The sequence below is a fragment of the Oenanthe melanoleuca genome, chromosome 1A (assembly GCF_029582105.1).
Source record: "Oenanthe melanoleuca isolate GR-GAL-2019-014 chromosome 1A, OMel1.0, whole genome shotgun sequence".
Classification (NCBI taxonomy): Eukaryota; Metazoa; Chordata; class Aves; order Passeriformes; family Muscicapidae; genus Oenanthe; species Oenanthe melanoleuca.
In genome coordinates, this window is record NC_079334.1 from 23,229,638 (window position 1) to 23,247,900 (window position 18,263).

General features: G+C 38.9%; 1 protein-coding gene across 1 annotated transcript in view; it reads right to left on the reverse strand.

The window, feature by feature from the left end:
* Window positions 1-18,263, reverse strand: part of MRTFA (myocardin related transcription factor A) — a 92,821-nt gene that overhangs the window by 72,760 nt on the left and 1,798 nt on the right. Inside the window, exons 2-3 of the mRNA XM_056481806.1 lie at window positions 11,871-11,934; window positions 1,902-2,163 (exon numbers count right to left, since the gene is read on the reverse strand). The gene's annotated coding sequence lies outside the window, so the exon portion shown is untranslated. The remainder of the gene's footprint in view (window positions 1-1,901; window positions 2,164-11,870; window positions 11,935-18,263) is intronic.

Genomic DNA, 18,263 nt, shown 5'->3' on the forward strand with positions numbered 1-18,263 from the left:
TGTTCCTTTTCAAATACTTTTAAAGTAGAACTGCTTCAAAGCTGAGTCCATAAAAATAACATTACTTGGATAGAGGAAAACCATCTATTTCTGTTAAATATTTCTGAAATGTTTTTAAACTTATTCAAACAACTGAATTCTATAAAGATTTTTGTTACTGTACCAGAATATCCTTTCCTCTGATATAACAGTACCATTCAAAGTGCTGCTAAAAGTTTCATTTTTCTGAAAGGTACACTTATCTGCTCCCAGCACTAGTACCCTTTTCCCAGTGTCATCAAAAATAAACTGCTTCTTCCCACTTCAGGATCCTTGATCATGCCTTATTGGCTAAGAGAAGAATCCTGCTTCCAGAAAAATCACAATGTCACCTTCAGGTGGCGAGCTGTCAGGTGCTGGAAACAAAGGCTCATATGCTTTTCCCGTGTTCCAGCGCTCTATCAGTTTCACTGCTATCTTGATTAAATACTATTTGAAAACTCTCCTTGCTTTCATAACCATAAAATGCCAAGTCAACAACTAGTTGAGACGTGTTAAGATCACAGTCTACCTTGCTGACTAACATTCCAATTTTCTTCTATTTACCATCACCACCTTTACCTCCATCTATTGTATTTTATCTTAGAAGACAGCAAACATTAAGGATTAGAAGTTTTTTGTTGCTATTGTCATTTCTATATTCTCCATTTTTTGAAAAATGTAAGTGTGATCACATAATGATGGTATAATGTAGATGAATAAAGAAACTCTTTCTAACCTCCTAAAAACCCAACACTTCGGTTTAAGTTAATCAATTCTCCCAAATTGCAAAATACTGATACACCGTTCAGCGAAAGGCGTGGTCATTTTCTAGACATAAAGATCCAGCCATGCTAACTGAGGTACCCCTTCAATCCAAATTACTGTCCTTCAGTGCACATATTCTAAACCACTTTACCATAAGCATTATATTTTGTCTATAAAGCAACTCTGAAGCTCCCCAGCATCTCTCATATGCTGTGGCATGCAAATTCATAATGCCCAACACTAAGGCACACAGGACTCAACCATGCCCAAATCCACAGTACCCTGCAGGTGATAGCATGAATTCAGACTGCAGCAAGACCCTCATACTGCAAAGAGTTACCAAAATATACCCCAGAAAATGGAGTGAAGAGAGATCACCAAAAAGGAATTTACAAACAGAAGCCACTGCTTACCAAATGGTTTCATCACTCTCTCACAGGATGAGGCTGAACATGCAACGGCTTTCATGGCAGCCTGGGGATCCTGAGATTCAGACAATTAACAGTCTCCCAAAGCCAGGAATTCTGGTCACTGAGTGACTTTGTATCTTGCCACTATATTATAACCCACTATATAGCTGCCCATATACCTGCAAGTTGAGAAACATACACAGGCCATTCTCACTCAAGGATCAGAAGGCCTACTGAGACACTTAATTTTTAATTCTAGGTCTTGCTTCCAGGAAGTCTGAAAGAACCTTTCAGACATTTGAAGTGAGAAAGTTACTCACACTTGGCAAGTGCAGACCAAGGTGATAAAGAAAAATCTACAGATGGCTATAGTCTGAAGGTGAGCTAACACTTCTTTTGACAGTCTCAGTTTTGCACAACACAGTCACCACAAAGTACAGAGAAGCTGTTTCTGGTGTTCACCTAAAAAAATAATATAAAGCATTTATCACTGGAGCTCTGTGGAAAATCCACAGCCACTAACATCAACCCTTCCAAGGGAAGAGTGTAAATGCATTTTGTGAACTCTAGATCATTCGTTTTTCCTACAAAAAAACCATAGTAAGAAGCAATAAAAGGCAGACCCATTACCAGAACATTTACCATGACAGCACCCCTTGGTGAGGACACACCAGGTGAGACATGAGCACGCTGTCCCACACTTACCATTCTTCCTTTCGCTGAGTGGCGGCAGGTTGGGGTTCCGGCCATGGTGGAGGCTGAGGGTCAGCTCGGGCTGCAAGGAGAGCTCCTGCAGCTCATTGGCAACAGCTTCGCTCTGCGGGCTGGGGGCCGCTGACAGCGACACCAGCACCGGCTCATCATCATTTTCGCCAGCCCCTCCTCCGTCCAGCCCATTTCCAGCAATGACGGAAGGGGGCAGGCACACCACGCTGGAGAAATCCACTTTGGCTTTCGTGATGGCAACCTGCAAGACAAAACAGCAAAAAACAGACCGTAAATCTCACGTGAGAGTCTTAGCCATATGTCCAGTTCATCATGGTGTCTTCCATGCTATTGAGAAACATGCTGAGTTTGTGTGATTGCCATCAGTTGAAACTCAATGAAACTTGTTCAACTCAGCAGTTTAAAAACTTGCATAAACCTCCAACAGCATCACCACAGGAACTACTGATGATACTACAGATTGTTATAATTTTATTTAAAAGTACAATAATATTGTCAGTTTTTGGTATTTTAGGAACCCAGTCGTGAGAAGACACAGATTGGTTTGCTCCAGTGAAGTCAGCCTATTTGGAACCTTGCTGAACTTTTGACTACTGTCCTTTATATCAACAATAGTGTTTTAACAACAGTCCATTTGAAATCCAGCCAGGTAAAGTAATCCTTCATAACAAACCTGGAAGGAAAGCTGAGTACAACAAATGAGGATTTTCAGATAAAAATCAACTGCATATCAAAAAATAATTCTCTTGTTCTATTCTGTCCTCCCCATTCACAATCAATGAAAATGGATAAAAGAAAAATATTCCACATAAACAAAAAAGCTTTCTTGTCTTAAATCTCAGCTACAGTAACCAAAATGTGCAATATATAAAGGGCTTTAATGAAATAATTAATTTTTAAATGTTTTATTCCAGTTCCAGAATTCTTTAAATAAGTATCCAAAAGTCACTTCTATGTTCATATTAAAATTCTTTTCCATTCAGTAATTTAAACAGAAACAAACCAGCTGTAAGTCTCCAGTGAAATGGTTACTGTGTCAACATTTAAACAATAACGGACATTATACAAGGGCAATCATATTTGGTTTTGATTAATGAGGACAGAAGTCTCCTGCTTCTTAGCATACTGCTGTTTCAACTTGGAAGACTCAGCTGCACTGCTGTAATTTAGCAAGCAAAAGGCACTTGTACTTCAAAAAGATGCAGGTAAAGCAAAGTCAAAACCATCAGGACAATCCTCCTAAAAACAATCAAAAAGCATAAACTTGAAACAGGATTTTAACAATACAGATTTTATTAAGTATTCCCCACTTAACACTCATAATTAACCTGGATGAGTGTGACAGCACAAACACATGGATAGCTGACAAAGGAGCTCAAACAGTCACTTTCCTCACTTGCATACTTCAGCTGATTAGCACCATTTTGTTCTGTAATATCCAGAACAAAGTTATAAGTGGTACAAAAATTTATTTCAAACTTTTTTTCAGTGTATGTTCAAGACAATAATAAGAATTCACTGGTAATGAAAACATGTTATTGCATCCATGTTGTCATACATTCATTCCCAGGACCCTATGTCATGATCTGAAGAGAAGCAAAGAAAAGAAGGGTGGAGAAAAAAAATAGAAAACAACAAAAACCACCAACTGAAGCTGGTGCTTGTTAAAACAAAACAAATGAGACTGAGCCAAACCCTACTCCCATATGAAGTATTTGCTTTTACTTCAGTTTAAATTTGGCTAGAAAGTGCCTAACCCTTCCTTGATATTTTTCCTGTGCAAAGCAAATATTAAATCATATCTATTTGAAAGCAAATTGTAACGGTAATCTGAAAAAATTATTATCATGCCCTTCTCTTAATAATGGACAGAGAGAACCTGAAAACACACACCCTTAAACCACAGCCTTAAAGAACAGAGTTTGGTACATCACAACAACCTTCGCAAAGGCTGGAAAGAGTTAAAACACAGCCAATATAGTTGGTGTCAGGCTCTGTCCCTGTAGGATGGGAGACCTGTGGAAAGGGGCTAAAAGGAAGAGTAATTGCTCAAGTAGGAGTCTGGCTGGTAAGGGCTGCTGTCACCACGTGAGAGGAGCCAAAGGCAATCTGCCTTATGGAAGGAGGTGGACTGGAGACATTACACCTCACCTGGTTCCACATGGTGCTCAGATCATGCGGAAGCACGAGTGCAGCCAGGCCTGAAATCACAAACAGGTGACAGACATATCTAACACTCACCCCACAAGGATATGGATGGCAGACTTCTCAACTCTCCCTCCTCAATCTATCCTGGAAAAGAAAGATTTCCTTCCTCTTCTCAAAAGGAAAGAAAAACTTTTGACACGTCCCAAATACGCAAGATCTGCTTCAACTAGGTAAACAGCAAATGTCCTTAGGAACTTTGAACATATTGGCTTTTGTTTTCAAGAGAAATTTATAACCTGCATGATGAACTAGGAAAATCACATTTGAAGCACCACTTTAACAAGTGTTGTAAAATAGAATCCATTTCCCTAATCAGTATATTGACATTAGCCAGACTACTGAAACTGTATCATTTATGGAAAAGCAGGGTACCAAGCCACAGTAAAATGTCCAGCAGAGCCAGCTACAGCACAACAAGGAGCAAGAGACTCGTGCTCACACACCCTTTTGCTATGAGACCTTGAGCAACACCACACCAAAGGGTGTTAACTGGTATTGAGATTATAAACCAGAGTTTCTCCATCAAATTGTCCAATGAAACTTCATCACGGAAGCTGGACTATCTAAAATTGCACCTGGACCTGCACATTTCCTAACTCATGCAGAAAAAGACACAGATGGAAAGTATCTTAATCCTAGTTGGCATATCAGTCAGTGTTTGTCCCACATCAAAGGAACACAGCTTAAGCAAACCCTAACTTGACGCTTGTTCTTGCTCTGCTACTATGTCATGAAGTATGCTGGAAGAGCTGTGCTATGAACTTTATCAGAAAGTTGATTCAGCTGAAATGCAATTTTTCATCTGGATCAATCCCTTCCTACAAGGCATACAAGGCACAGTTGAACCAGCGTGGCACAGTGGAACACTGCCACAAAATACAAAAAAAAAAAAAAAAAAAGAAAAAGTCACTCTGGACAGCAATTCTGCTAGTCCAAGTCGGGCTGCAGCTCAAATGAAACAAAAGTGAGGTAAACCACTATGAACAATTTAATGCATTTGGTAAGCCTGTCTTCTCCTTCCTCCATATCACCTCCCATCTCAAGCCAGCACGAGATTCTGCAATGACACGCAATAAACCAGATGTAAAAGCCAGTCTTTTGGTTCACATTCTTGCTATGTCAGGTCACTGGTGTAGTTTGCTGTGCAGCATCACCAGCACTTGTGCCAGCACTTCACAAGGACAGAACCAGCTTACACCATCAGGATATCCAAACATCCAGCCTCTTCCTAAGGGAAAGAGAACTCTTTTTCAGATCATTGCCACGTCTTGGTATGGAACATATCCCCACATTAAAAAAAGAAAAAAGACATCCAGTCCTCAAGACTACAATAAAAGCTATAATAGGATGACTTTGATTTAAATGTTTTCAATTAAAAGTCTGATGAGGGCAGAGAGGGATTTGAAAGATGCTTTGAGGATGTGCAAACATTCATGGTACAGTATTTGGAAGTCCTGTGAAAGATGTGGAATCCTTTTCTACAACCATCATAAGTCTGCTTCTAGACTTCCCAGACAGTTATACCACTCTATAACTGTCACTGTAGAATGATCAGACAGTTACACACATTAATATCTAGAACCTAATTAAAATTTTACAGTGTTTGTTTTCCTGTCATTTCCAATCAGACCAGAAACTTTCCCATAAAGAAATGTGCCATGCCATGATCTTTAAGTGAGTCATCCAGAAGCTGATGGACAGTATTAAGAGCTAGTATTTCTTATCCTCTATAAGGGTTTCAGAGTAAGTATCCTCAAGGATTTGTATCTGTTGCCTTACCAGGCAAAAGCTTTCTATCATGGCATTTTTCTACTTTTAGGGCAGCTGCTTCTGGGACAAAAGTGGCTGTTATATCACAGATGTTCTACAGCAGAAACATCAGCTTAAGCAATCTCTAAGCTCACCACTGTCCAGCTGCTCACTTCTGTCCCTACACTGCCCCTTCTTTGATTGGGGCATCTATTTAGCTGAACACTAGACATTTTTTCCCTGGGTATTCAATAAAATCAGCTCCCCAGCCCATTGTCAACTACACACACACAGCTGTGCCACCACAGTGCATGTGTCTATATCCAACATAAATGTTGGACAGATTAAATCATTTAATAATGCCTTAAGATGATTGCTAGTGGCCATCCTGATTTTTTTTTTACTTCCTTGTGCCTTATTCTCTCTCATGATAACCAAATTTTGGTGTGGCTGGCTGGAACATCAGGAACAGATGCAGATTAAAATTAGTAGTTTTAAAACTAGTGTGTGTGTGTGTGTGTGTGTGTGTGTGTGTGTGTGTTTGACCAGGCCAAATTGAACACAGGTCAGTTCCTTGATCTGGTTCAGCCTGTGCTGGCTGACAGGAGGTGAGGAATGAGCAAGCTGGATTGCTCCTTTTGTTGGCAGTGCCAGTTTAGTGTCTAACCAGATGATGTGGTTGTATGATACAGCTAAGTTGGTCTAAGCTGGCTCTTGCCAAAAGGGGCAGTCTTGGATGCATGCCTTTGTTGCTTCCCTGTGCCAACACTGGTGCTTGTCTGCCCTTATGATGAGATGAAATGACAGGAAACTAATCCTAATCCCTTCTCCCCCTCCAGTTTACTTTTCTCTAGTTTACTGTTGGTCAGAGAGGATTCCATACTGTGTGTATCTGTCTATTTTGTTTCCCTCTCACCTCATGGGCTTGAAGCTATCCTTCAGTGATCCTGGATGAGCAGCTTTAAGAGAAATTTCTCTAAGTCATTTTGTCATATGATAAATGTAAAGTGGAATACTGTTTTTACCAATGGCTTAGCTAATCAGGTTTCCTGTGTGCTTACTGTGATATGGTGTTGCAAAGGCAAGAGGATGCACTTAAACAGCTACCATGTAAAACAAGCTTCAGAGCAGTTTAGTCTTTGTAGTTTGCAGGTTTAATAAAGAGAATATTTTTCTGAAAATTCATTATGGCTGTGGTTCTTAATCTTATACCTTGTGCAAAACTGACTCTGTCTTGTTTGTCTATCTGAAATTGAAGTGTCTAAATGCCTTCAGAAGTCAGAAACTGATAAAGATTAGTTATTATTTAAAAGTAATGTCTACTGTTTCTCTTGAGCAGATCTGCTTCCTCCCAGGTGTCATGGTCCATCCTTGTATTGTTGTGACAGTAGTTTTATGTTTTATAGCAACATAACTTAAAAAATCCTGGCCCCTGAGAGAATGCTATTGCCCCTGCATGATTTTGGAAATATTCACATACTCATGGTATAATTAAGATCTTGACAGTCAACATTTAAATGAATCAAGGACTATCGCCTTCCCTTACATGAAAATTCAATAGCCAGAGTAAAACATAGAGGAATTTTAACTTAAAATTAAAACAAAGTAAATTTTAAAATAAGTGAGTAAAAATCAGAGAGCACAGAGAAAAAAAACCTAATCACATGCAACTATCAAGAAGGACACCTCTCTGAACAACTTTCCCTTGTTTGCATTTTCCCTTATTGCCCAAGTTGCCAGGGCAATAGCAATTTCCTACTGATTTAAGAATTGCTAAGCAACCTCCAGCACCTAACAGCAACAGCATGTGTGTGCAGCTGGGCTATTTTGAGTAGACAGGGCATTTTTTTATTTTAAACCTAAGAGCAGCCTTCTGTTAAATTATCATGCCAGCTGAGGTCAGCCAGCCAAGAAGCAATCTTGGGGCAAAGTTGCTTTCAGTGGACAAATCTTTGAAATGAGTGAGAAGACTGGAAGGGAATGCCATGACATGCCCAAAAGCAACTATATCCCCCAGGTCATCACAAATTAAAAGAATAACCCAGGAGAAGTGAAGTTTTCAGCAGGTGAAAGTAGAGGCAGCACATTAGCTTGAGAAGTTATAACAATGAGAATGAGAGATATCTTTAGATATCAAAGCCACCAACAGGAAGACCTACAAGGTTGTATTAAAAAAAAATTTCCTTTCCTGTTAGTCAGCTTAACTTAGACACACAACTGCTGGCAGAATTATTTCTCCAGTTAATTGTGAGCTAACATGATGACACTGCCTATAAAGAATATACAATAGAGTCAGCAGTGAGGCAAACATCACAAAGACTGGATCCTGGAAGAGGTACAGTCTTGAGGACTTCCTCTTCAGGAACCCCCTTAAGTTAAGAAACCAAACTATGCAGACTACTAAAAAGAGGCCACCTTAGATTATGGAGTTTTATTTGAACACACACATTCCACGTGCATTTGACTTCTGCAAAATTAATCTGTCATCAGCTTCCTTTGCTTCCACAGTAATTGGGAGCAGGGATGGGCAGAGTGACACTCTCTGCAATCAAAAAGTAACCAAATTCATTCTGGATTAGAACCAGTGCTTTGGAGGTGTAAATTGTCCATTTTGCCATGATCACAAGCCACTACACTGCAAAGCATGTCTCAGAAAGGCAAAGACTGCAACACATGGGAACAAAGATGGTGGTAAAACACTGTGCTGGTAACACTGCAGTAACAGAGGATATCTTTGAATCTTCACCTCTCTCTCTGCTACCACCTCCAGCGAATCTAGCAGTACAAGAGTAAAAATATGCTTGGGCCAGCAAGAAATGTTATCAGACAAAAGGCATGAACAGCTTTATAGAGATGTGAGGGCTTGAGGTAGAAAAGATGCACATCCAGTGCAAACAATCAACTGCATCATTTGTGCTGTAGACAAAGCCTTGCACATGATTTTAACAACCACTCATCAATTATGGTATTTCTCAAGCCCTAAATATTTCCTTCATAAAACACTAACATTTGCTTCACTCCAGCCAGCAGCGACAGAAAGTTTTTAAGAGATTTTCAAAAATCATCATTAAACATTCATTTCTAAAAGCCACAAACAGCAAGCTAAGAAATGTAGTTTGACATTCCAGCTATTTTTTAAAAAATATTTTTCATTCTTCAATATGTATTTGGAGGAACTTTGTGGCTTTCAACCTCATGGAACTTTGAGTACACAGAGAAACTGATAATACCAAAGCTAGTTTTGAGATTAGCAATGATATTTAGAACAAACAATCCTTGCCAGAAAAAGAAATTAACTCTCCACAAATTTCTGAAGTCCTTATTTTAGTTCAAAGCATGAATGAAGACAACATCCTTCTAATTCAGAGGATGTTAAGCCTTAAACTGGTGAAGTACTTTACAGACATCAAATTCTCTCATACTTCTCAGTGTGTTGAATGAATGATCTAGTTTGTGAGACTGAAGAAATAACCGTTGTTGCTGTAGTTCTAAGAAGAAAAGAGAACAAAAAAAATGTCATGTTCAGGTGTCATGTGCCAGTGGGTACACTGATGTATTTTAGGTCTTGGTCATTATAGAGTTCAACATCATAATTAAAAGAAGAATTCAACTGCTATGAAGCTGTTGATTCCTGCTGCTTTCCTTTTGTCTGATCTAATGATTGTGCACCATGGGGCGACTCAGGTCAGCCGGGCCAGCAGACGATTCACCCTGCAGAACATCAGAAGCCATTTATTCCCGGATCAGTCGGCTGGCCGTGCCCTCTGGCTGCACAATCACCAGCTCTGCTGCAAAGGAAGAAGCAGGAGTGCAAGGCTGTGCAGAGGTTTGACATGCCTTTGCAAGAGCACCACACTGAAAGATCAACTTAACTGTAATGTCAAAGAGCACACTTAAATATCTAGCAGCAATGCCAACTTAGGCAGCCTGCTACACATTCCCACTCTCATACCTTCCTCATTGTGAAACCAGCATAAATCTTACAGAGACAACATGTACTGGACCAGATGAAAAATAATCTAGAGAAAAACACTTCTTTCCAGGAGGATGTGTTCCCCAGAGTGGCTCACCATGGCCACAGAAATAGCTATGCCAGCAAAAACAGAGGGAGCTGAGAAAGGGAGCAAGCTGTTTGAGCCTGCACTGCTGCCAAAGAAATGCATGATGAACTGCAGTGTGTTTAGAAAAGCTGCCTGCTTTCCACCACCTTCTGACTGGCTGGCTTCCTTGTAACCACTGTCTGAGGCATCTTTTAAAATTTCCTTCATGTTAAAGGCAAAGCATTCCTCCTCACCCCATAGGGGCAAGTGGTGGAAGCAATGGATTCAGCCAGCAGCAAAGGCATGTGGCAGCAGATGCCAACAACCGATGGAAGCAGGGAGACTACAGCAAACTAGAAAAGGGAATGCTGATGATCTGCAGCCAGATGTGAGCTTTGACTTGGAAATTCACAGCTGAAAAAGTATAAAGGAACTCTTGCTGGATATGGATTTAGAGCAGACTGGGATGAGAAAGTCATTGGACAAGAGAAGCATGGAAGTAAGGCCTCAGAAGAAACAGTACACTTTCAGACAGAAGAACTGAAATTTGGGTCTAGAACTGGATGACACAGGGCATAATAAAGTGGTGACTTAGGCAAGGCAGGAAAGACAGCTTGGGGAATAAATCTAGACTAAAATAAAGTATTTTTTTTTAATTTATAAATTTTTAACAGAAAAGGAAGAATTAAAACAAAGATAAAGTAGTTAAATTTCAGTCAGTTCAGCTCCTGGCACAAGCACTCACTGCTGCACAAAGCAGCAGGCAAAACTACAAAACTTTCAAATCTGAAGGATTTTTTGGCAAGGTTTTTTGGGAACTTACTTTTGTGTATCTGACAAAGTAGCTTTACATTTTATCTAATTCAGTTTGATCATGGGCTGTGACTGAGACTGTATGTCCATATTGTATCACCACACCACAATTTGAAATTCTTGCCTTCTCTCCTTTAAGCAGTGACTCTGCAGCCAAAGAGAAAGTCAATTCAGCTTTCTGTTCTGATGGAAAGCTACACCTTAAAACATGCTTGTTTTCCCATTGCAATAGCAATGTGAACCCTGCAACCATAGGTTCCTCAGATTTCATTAAAAATGAACAAAAAACCAAACAAAAACTCCTAAACCAACAAAGAAAAAAGAAACAGAGAAGCAAGACCTATTAAAAAATGACAGCTTTCAGTTACCTTATGTGAAGTACAGTGTGAAACCAAAGGCTGAAACAGAGCCTACAAGACATTTTCTGACCCCAGTCACATTCTTTAGTCATGACAGTATGAAACTGTCTACAGAAATTAGACCAATCTGAATTGGTTTTGTGTCTCCTCCTCATCAACAGACACTGGGTGTGGAATTCAAATTTCTTTGCATTTACTGGCATCTTCTAATGCAGCTACCCAGCATGACATTCATCAAGTGGAAGGCCCAGCAATTGATTTACTAGATATTCTGTTCCCTTTTTCCCTTACAACAGCTGATTTTCTATTCTTGGATTTCCCCACTACTGAAAATAGGTAAGGATCTTCTTCAGTGATTCATGCAGAAGCTAAGATCAATATTACTGTCTTGTTTATGCTAACCAGTTTATTGAAAAGAAGTAGCAAGTACTCCCTAACATGGCAATCTAAACAATGTTAGTAAAGAACATGGTGCAGAGATGGAGGAATCAGAATTGCTGCTGCTCTTTGCAAATTCAAAGGATACCAAATCCAGCTACTTCTTTCTTTAAAACAAGTCTTACTAATTGCTCAGCAGCATAGAAAAGTGCACATGTGCTGTTCATATTCTTGACACTATGAAGTCCTTGCTGCACAGCTGTCACACTTGACACTAATACAAATTCAAAATATTTATCTCTAAGCAATACTATCCCCTTTTAGTGGATACAAGCAATTTTCAAGTCAAAACCTAAGAACAAAAGGTGTAGACTAAAGACAAAACTGAACACAACACATACCTTACTCACAGCTCCCACGGATAAACCCAGCTCACTTCCATGCCAGCAGCTCTCTCCCCAGTCACTGAAAGAGAAAACAGGACACAAATACTCAGAGATCCAAAAACAAACAACCAAACAAAAGCAAACAAAGCCCATTTTCTCCTTTAAGAGTAGGAGCAAAGTCCTTTATCTGGGATTGATGTTAAACATAACCTTTAATTCATTTGGTACACACTACAGAAGTTGGATTGAAGTACCACCTAGACTGCCATGCTGGTATACACACACCATGCTACTTGCAAAGCAGAACTTTTATTTTAGGACTGCTGCTTTGTCAGTTCTGAAGAATGCCTGTTTGAGATCTACTAAGGCAGAATATTCAACAAATCACATACTCAATTTCCTAGTCCCTGTACTGAAATCATTCTTAAACATTGAATAGTAGAACTTAGAGACTGTTATAACTAGTTTATCACAGCTTATCCACCCACACAAAAACAGGGAAAAGATAAGAGTACATTACAGAGATCTTTGAAGACAGTAAAGGGAATCCCATTTTGGAGGAGGGGGAGGAGAACAATCCCATGCACCTTAAAAACTCCTACATGTACTGAACACATTATTTTCTGTAGCAATACAGTTCTAAAAGGCATACACAGCAGTACCTAACTAGAAAATAATTACTTTGGAGGCTCTAGAAGATTGTTGTTTGAAATAGCAATAAAAAAGTTAGAAGTTGCCATACATTTACTCCTAATTCCTTAGCCACCTTTAAAAAAATACACATCAAAGTTTCCATCCCATTTCCTCCTCTGAGATTTTCAGACTTTAGGGCTTCCTAGACATCAGAAGCAAGAACTGCAGTCAAGATGCCATGACATTCTGTCAGTAAGATAAAATAAAAAAGAAATAGGCACCTCCCCAAATACAAACTTCAGATGGACTTTGGACATGAGTATTAACACAGTTCCACTGAAAAGCAAAAAAAATAAAAAAAATAAAAAAAATAGTATAAGTAATCTACTACTTCAACATCAGAAGGAGTAGGATCAGTTAGACTGATTAGTCTCAATGCTTGGATAGCCAGCTTAACATAAAATGTGAGTTTTCTGATCCCAAACAAATAAAAAAATTTTATTCTGTTTCCACTGCATAGAAGGAGCTATAGGTAATGAATTGCTCATCTCCTTGGTTCACTTTCATCCACTTACCTCCACTAATTTGAAGGAGAAGGGATTTACAATACTGGTACAAAAAGGAAAATAACCAAACAAGTAAGGACACAAGTACTTCAGAAACTTCCCTTATAGAGAATGTTCCTATTTTTCTCCGAATAAAATGTGCCAGTACACATTAATCATTGCTCTATCCCAGAATCAAGGAGTCATTCTGTCACCTCTCACAGATTTGTCATCAAGTCAATATTGAAAATTAATTACAACTACTTAATTAATTTAATGTGAGAACCCATAATAAGTAATTATTTTTCTTTAATAAAGCAGTCAAACTGATACAACTGTAATTAAAACATAATAATGATGCAAGACTACACAATGAAGTATATATACTTACAATGTACATTTTACTGAACTGCAGATCCTAAATTTCCTAACAGGCAAAAAGGCCTCAAGAAGGCAAGGAAAGTCTTCCACAAAGACAGTAAACAATTAACTACTGTTAAGAGTTTGCTATTCCAACATGATGAACAAGTTACCTGAGAATTTAATGAAACAATTTTGCTGGAACATTCTTCTTGACAGCATTAAGCATATAACATCACAATTTAGTTGCAATGTTGGTTCTTTAAATCACAAACTGTGAGTGAAATTCATCCATATATTAAATTTTGACCTCAATGCAAGTTTTTGGCATAGTTTGGTTTTGAGTAGGATTTTTATTTTTTAGTTTGCTGTTATTTTGAGTCGGATTTTTTTTTTTTTTTTTTTTTTTTTTTTTTTTTTTTTTTTTGAGACTCGGGTATCCGTGAAACCACTTTTCACAACCGGGAAGTGTGGAAAAGTTACAAATGCAATTCATTCGAAGATTTCTGGTGGCCAAACCCTAACTTCCAGGAATCTTGGTTCACTGATTATTATCTTCTAATTTAGGACTGCAAGAGCACTGAGAAAGCTGAACAATCACCATGCTTCTGCACTTAAGATCTCCAGAGCCTCCACTGAGTCAAGAAAGGTCCAACAGTGAGATTTTTCTTGATCTACCCGTCCTGGTACAAGGAATCTGCTGATTTTCTACAGAAAGAAAAACCCCATAACCAGTCAAATTAATCTCTGTATTTTTTTCAGTGCATTTTTTTCAGAGCATTTTTTTCCTTGCCTTATTTTATTTACCTCTCCTGACTTTCCAACATTTCCATTAGCCTTCTCAGGTGCCTAGAGATCCTTGCTCTCCCACTCAAAACTCATCCTCTCAGATATCAGACATTTTTCTTACTTTCTCTACTAAGAACTAAAGTTCTATTTTAGACATTCCGGCCATTAAAAAGTCAGTTTCAAAACTTTCAGTCCCATTTGCCAATAAAGTACCTGCTCAACATGAGACAGTAAAAGTATTGCACCTGCAATTTACTGCTTGGTCATCTGAACCCCAAATAGGAGATAAGTGCACTTCTTTTCAATTTTTTTTGTCTAATATGTGTGTGCTACTAAGCTAAAATATGCTGCAGGTATAACATATTCCTATCGTTATTCTTATTCACTCACTCTATGGAATTTCAATCCAGCTGCAAGATAAAACAACAGAAAACTCAGACACACCCTGCCTTTAAAATTAACTAGCCAAACTTTGCAAATATTTAGAAGAGCAGCCTTACAACTGTAATGAAACACAAGCTCTTTACAGCTTCTTCTACACTGCAGTGAGTGAGCAAAGATTAATCTGATAACTGAAACATTTTCTGGCAAAATTCCACAGTTAAACTGCTTTTGCTATTCTTTGCCCACAGCACAATCAAAACATTCCTCCAACACTCCTTTTTCCTCTCACTACAGTCAATGCAGGCAGAACTCTACTGTCCTAGATTTTCTGAAGAAAAAATAGTGTCATCTTTAAGAAATGCAGAAGTCTCATCTTGCTGATAAACTTCTCCATCCAATGGAAAAGTTTATATGTCAGTGTTTATATGCTCAAGCCAAATGGCTGCTATTCCAGTGATTACAATGGCTTATTGCCTTCACTGGTGACTTGGAGTTTCAGCATGCCTGAACAACACAGAAACTGACTGACAGGACTCAGTAAGTCTGATCAGAACATGGCAAGGCAGAATTCCAACACCCAGACTGTCTCTCAGATGGAGGCTTTAAAAAGATTCAGATTCAGGTGATCTGCTCCTGTACATAATGTCCAACAGGAAATATAAGAGGGAATTTACAGTTATACTAGACCTAACAGAAACATGGCCCTACCAGTCACCCAGAGAAAACTCTCATCTAGATGCAGGTCCATCTTACACAGTGGAATAGAAATTGACTTACCATGTAAACTACAATCACATTCTGCTGGGAAACTTCTTATATTGCTATAAAGATCAGAAGGGAGGGCAAAAATAGTATTTTTTTTTCATTCAAGTAGTCTTTCGATGTTTTTTTCCAAAAGTTTCTGCCTGAAGGAGGAAAAGCTTCCCTGTACTTGACAGAAAGTGAATCCTGTCTCATCTTTGCTCAGAGCTGTACTATCACACAGATAAACAACTGCAGAGGAATGAGTTCATCGTAACATGGCTGTGGTTGTGTGTAAAGGATGATCTCATCTGAGTAAGCCTAAACAGGGTGTCAGCCATATGGATCAGTCATGCAACGAAGATAAATCCTCAGTGCTCCCTAAACCATGGGAAGTGTAGAACTCTAGGAACCACACATTCCCTCCCTGCTGTGTCTATAACTAGTCGTAATTACCATATATTACAGGAAACATTAATTTGAGGTTGAAACAATCTGTCATGTAGACTGTCCCAGACCAAAATTAATTTCACAGAACTAGACATATCATTTCAGTCTCCTGTTCCCCTGACATGAAGATATTCTGCAGATGATGTGTAGTCAGCATATTTATTTGCCCCATTAGAAGATGGCAAAATAGGGAAGTTTCTGCACTGCCTTATGCCAGGGCCCCTGCACTGTGGCACATACACATTTCAATATTCATCCATGGCAAGCAGAGACAACAGCACCAGCAACTCCTGACCATGTCCAGGAGAAAGTTTTTCTTTCAGTGCCAAAAAGGCAGCCCCCAGTGATCAGCTGTTAACAAATAATATGCTGGCACATGCAGCAGCAGCTACCATGCTTCCTCTGCTGTACTCCACAAAAACTCTGCTTTTCTGGATCAGCAGGGCCCAAACAAGCTGAAATAGGAAGCATAAGTTAATTAAGAAGGATAAGCAGAAGTAGTCAACACTCTAGCTTGTAGTAAGAGAGCAAAAGCAGATGGATGTCAAGAGGTTAAGGTGCAGAAATCTCCAAGTAAAAGCTCAGACTTTAGCTTTCAAGATTTAAAGAGACTTGAGACTCTATGTTAAATTTCACCTTCTTGCAGAGGTGTTACCAATATGGCTGTGTGCCTAAATCCAAAATATTTTTTGCACAAGAATAATGATGCTGCACACACACACACAAGAAAATGGGGGAGGGAAAGGGAAAGGAGCGCTGTACAAACTAAATTCATTACATCAATTTCTGAAATATAAACCAAACTAATTTAAACAATTGCATTACCTCACCAAGTGACAAATTCTAAGATTTATCTGTGTGGAAAATAAGTGTCTCGAATAAGAAATAGGAAAGGATGAAAGGAAGTGAAATACTGTTAGCAGCCTTGATACTTCACATCTGAAAACAGAGTATCAGACTGAGGGCAGATTCCTGTACAAGCTGCATGCACTGTTTGCCCCCTGTAAGGACAACCCACACTTAAAAATCAGAATTGTGTGACACAATATGGTAATGAAAATTCTCCTCACCCCAATGCCATTCATTTCCCCTGAAGAAGCCACTTAACAGTGTTTGCACTCCAGAAAGCATTCAAAGGTTGGAAGGTAAAACATACACATTAACCACACACAGCATCCCTTAAGAACTGAACAGAGTATTTGACAAAGAAATTAGTTTCTCAATTCACACAAACTCATCCATTTCACCCACACATAAAAGAAGAATCATAGGAACAGTTTTAAACCATAGTTCCATTCAGCTGTAGCTCTTACTATTCTGCTCCTTCACTCCACCTATGCATCCTGCAGCTCTCCCCTGTTTTTTATTTGGGGGTCTGAGGGGGAGAGGAATAGAACACGCCCAGATTAAAAATCAGGTCTCTAACCTGGCATGGCACGCAGCTCCACATCACTACTGAGGTGATAGCACAAGGTGGGGAGGGAAAAAAAAGCAAATGGGAATATGAGCTGTTTAAGACAGCCCCCATCACTAAAAGAAACGTCTGTGTAACCACATCCTCTGTTTGCAGTGTCAGTTCAGCAATATGTCCAACAGGAAATAATTAAATTTGGCTTTTCCAGAGTAGGTGTCTGACAGTTTGAGACCACTGAACAATTGCTTTTTCTGCTTCCTCTCCCACAGTTTCTCAGGAAAAGACATTGACCCTCAGGACACAGCTGATTAAAAAAAAAAAACCCACAACTTTAAAGGAAGAGCTTTGTATAACTGTAATATGATTTGCTAATTATTACCACTTTTTACATGGAGGAAATCAAATGTACTCCTCAAAAGGAATCTTAATCAAATACTGAGTTATCAGTAAGTAAACAGACACTGAGATAGTCCAATTGTACTATCTACAACACAGGAAGGACAGCTGAGCACAGAGAACAAAAGCAGAAAAGTATTGGAGTTGCTATAAATTGTGCTTTTGAGGTAAAAAGCATATAAGGAGACACCCTGAACACTCCAAATGAGTGCAACAATTAATCTTGTGATAATGTTTTGACACATCATAAGAATTCATCTGTTTCTGCTCCAACAGCCAAACCTTTTTGTTCTGATATTTCTCTCTCTCTAGTACAGCTGCTGTTTTCCCTACTAAATACCATACAGGCATTTAATCATGGCTCAACAGAGAAGGAAATCCAGTAGGGATTGCTATTATTATTATTATTATTATTATTATCATCATCATCATCATTAAATTAAAGGGTACTTTTATTGCCTGAATGTACATTTCACCTGGAGGTTCAAGGATGAAAGTCTGTGAAAAATGCTGCTGCTTTGCTATGCCAGTAGAAGACAGCATTATAAAAAAAAACAAAACACCAGCAAGTGAACACTCCTCCTCAAACCGAAGAGTTTCCCATTATTTCATGAGGAGGAAAAACTAAAGACCGCTTTTGGAAAAGTGCCACATTCTCTTAGTTCTACATCAAAATGTCTTCTCTGCATTTTTCTT